We start from the raw sequence: 3,224 nt of genomic DNA on the forward strand, positions 1-3,224 counted from the left end.
ACGTTTAGAACTGAGAAAGCAAATAAAATTCATATTCATATAAACACTGATATTACAAAGTACAGGATAAGAGGGAAGGGAGGAGGAAACAAAACTCTCTACAAATCCTGTTAATACTGTCTCACTCAACAAGACTGTAATGCTTGGTCCTATATTTAATCACTCATATAATAAACTACAAATAAATTCTTCTCTGGAAGGCACACTGCTCCTCTTTGATATGGCAGGGAAAAAGGAATGGAAGACTTGTGGGAGGGGACGTTATTCTTTTAGCAGATCCTCTCATTCTTTATAGATATTCCTGCAGTGTTAATAAAAAGTATATATACATGATTTTCTCTGAAGCACTTTTTAAAAATTCTAAGGATGAGATGGCTGAAATCTCAAAGTACCTTTAAATACATTGTTGTCCATTCCCTGACCTTTCAGTGTGTTATTTCTTGGTTGTTTTCTGGATCAATGCCATTCTCTGTTTATGAGCCTCTGTGGTGCAAGCTTTATTTGTAGGGTCATATTTCTTCAAAGCCAAATCCTAGGATCCGCATATTCCACCAGCATTCTGTATGTAGTTGGACATCTTTCGCATCCAGTATGCTGGATTTGCAATGCCAAGCAATCTGGCAGGCTGCTATCTTCACACTCTCAATTGCAATCATCAGCAACCTGCAGCAGCATTTCCTCCACATCTTCATCCAACTGCTCATTTGGACCCACTTCTCTTATTAAGTCCTGTAATTTCTTCTTGGTCAATATCTGATTGTTTTCAGGAATAAGACTACCTCCTGTCCCAGGGGTGCCTGAAATTTTTACCACTGTAGTGCTATTGGCCATGGAGCTTTGTAGAAGGGTGCTGGCTGGTTCCTGTTTTATGGATGAGAAATTGAAGAGGTTGATTAGTGTTGAGGGGCCAAATTGGTTTGTAATCTGCTGAGCTTTGGACTTCAGCTTATAGAGCTTACCAAGATCTTGTTTACTTTTGGAGCTGTGAGGACCAAGACCAATCAAAGGCAGCAGCATCTATCTCTCCATGATACATGGAGACTGCTCCAGTGAAGCTTTCACCTCTATAATAATGAATTTTTAAGAAATCTATCAGAAGGAATTAACAGATTTAAATATGTAAAGGAAGATATCAATGACCTTGAAGATAGATCAGTAGAAATCATCCCAACTGAAGTATACAAAGAAAAAGATGGGGGTGGGGGGAATTGAACAAACTCTCAATGACCTGTTGGATAGCTCCAAGGAAACTCTAACTAGGGTTCCGGAAGAAGAAAGAATGGAGCAGAAAGTATATTTAAAGAAATCATGGACAAAATCTTTCCAGATTTGATTTAAAACATCTACTTAAAAATCCAAGAATCTGGGGGGCTGGGGCTATAGCTCAGTGGCAGAATACTTGCCTACTGCGTGTGAGGCACTGGGTTCAATCCTTAGCACCACAAAAAAAAAATAATAATTAAAATAAAGGCATACTGTCCATCTACAACTATAGAAAGAATTTTTTAAAATACAAGAATCTCACTGAACCCCAAGCAGGATAATTACAAAGAAAATAACACTTAGGTACATCATGATTCTGAAAACCAAAGATCAAGAGAACATCTTAAAAGCAGCCAGAAGAAGCAGGCACACTGCAGACAGAAGAGCAATGAATGATAAGAATGACAGTGACTTCCACAACATAAGACCATCGAAGAACCTTTTTAGAGTGCTGAAGAGAAAAATAACAAAAGTATTTACTGGGAGTTCCTTGCTCAGTAAAATATCCTTTAAAGTTAATTTTAAAATGAAGACATTTCATATAATTAAAAGCTGAGCAAATTCATCACTAGCAAATTTGTAGTACAAGAAATATCAAAGGAACTAGGCGCAGTGGTGCATGCCTATAATCCCAATGGTTCAGGAGGCTGAGGCAGGAGGATCATGAGTTCGAAGCCAGCCTCAGCAAACGCAAGGTGCTAAGCAACTCATTAAGACTCTGTCTCTAAATAAAATACAAAAAAAAAAAAAAAAAATCAGGCTGGGGTTGTGTTTCAGTGGCTGAGTACCCCTGAATTCAATTCCTGGTACCCAGAAAAAAGAAAATACCAAAGGAAATTCTGGCTGAAGGCAAATGATATGAGAAGGAAACTTTGAACTCCAGAAATAAACGAAGAGTCCTGAAACTATAGATACATTTAGATTATATTTATCAATATAAAGACTACTTTTTCTTAATTCTTTATAAAATAGTAGACTACTTAAAGCAAAAATAGCAATGTACTGTTATAATTTATAATTATATAATTATAATTTATATACAAGTGAAATATATGATGACAATTACATACATGATAGGAGTATTAGTTCAAGAGAATTATCCTGTTGAAATGTTCTAATATTACAGGAAAAGTGTTATAATATTAGATAATATTATAGACAATAGTAAGCTAACAGTGCTTTTGGTAACCACTAAAAACATAATACCAAAGACCGAGAATCAAAAATAGTCTTAACAATACTTAAAGAGAAACATTTTCAAGGTACTAGGGGTTGAACCCAGGGGAACATTACCACTGAGCTATATTCCTGCCTTTATTTTTTATTTTGAGACAGGTCTCACTATGTTGCCCAAGTTGGCCCTGAACTTGCGATCCTCCTGCCTCAGCCTCCCAAGGAGCTGAGATTACAGGTGTGAGCCACTATGACTGACTGATGTAAAGAAAATTTATTTAGTGTTCTTAAATAAGTATTAATAATTTAATAAATGAACATAAAATCATCATTTTTATTAAAAGGCCTTTTTTGCCACTTTCCATCAAAAAAATTTAATTTACAAAAATCAGTAGTCTTAGTAGGCTTGAGGTCTATGCTTAAATGTTTTGTCAAAAGATCAAAGCTCACATGCTCTGAAATGTGACTTATCTAACAGAAATTTGTATTGTCCCCAAAACTTTGAAGTGTGTGAAGCTGTTTTTGGTGAGAAATAATTAGTTGATTTTACAAGGATTAGGTGTGTTAGTTTTGGGGTTTGTTTGTTTAGTGCATATTACTACAAAGGTAGTGATATATTTCCATGGTCCAACTCTTTGGGAAAACTACTATATAGATGTATTAGTTAAAATTTAATTGCAAATGAGTTTCAAAAGACAGAAACTTTTCATTACAAGGAAAAATATGATAGATTTTATTAATAAAGTAATATTTTGGTAAAAAATATTACTAATGCAAAAGAAAGCAGG

General features: G+C 35.0%; 1 pseudogene; it reads right to left on the reverse strand.

Annotated features, from left to right (window-relative positions):
* Window positions 1-433: 433 nt before the first annotated feature.
* Window positions 434-1,017, reverse strand: LOC143394603 (transcription initiation factor TFIID subunit 12 pseudogene; annotated as a pseudogene).
* Window positions 1,018-3,224: the final 2,207 nt, after the last annotated feature.

This window comes from Callospermophilus lateralis, chromosome 3 (genome assembly GCF_048772815.1).
Source record: "Callospermophilus lateralis isolate mCalLat2 chromosome 3, mCalLat2.hap1, whole genome shotgun sequence".
NCBI classification, from domain to species: domain Eukaryota; kingdom Metazoa; phylum Chordata; class Mammalia; order Rodentia; family Sciuridae; genus Callospermophilus; species Callospermophilus lateralis.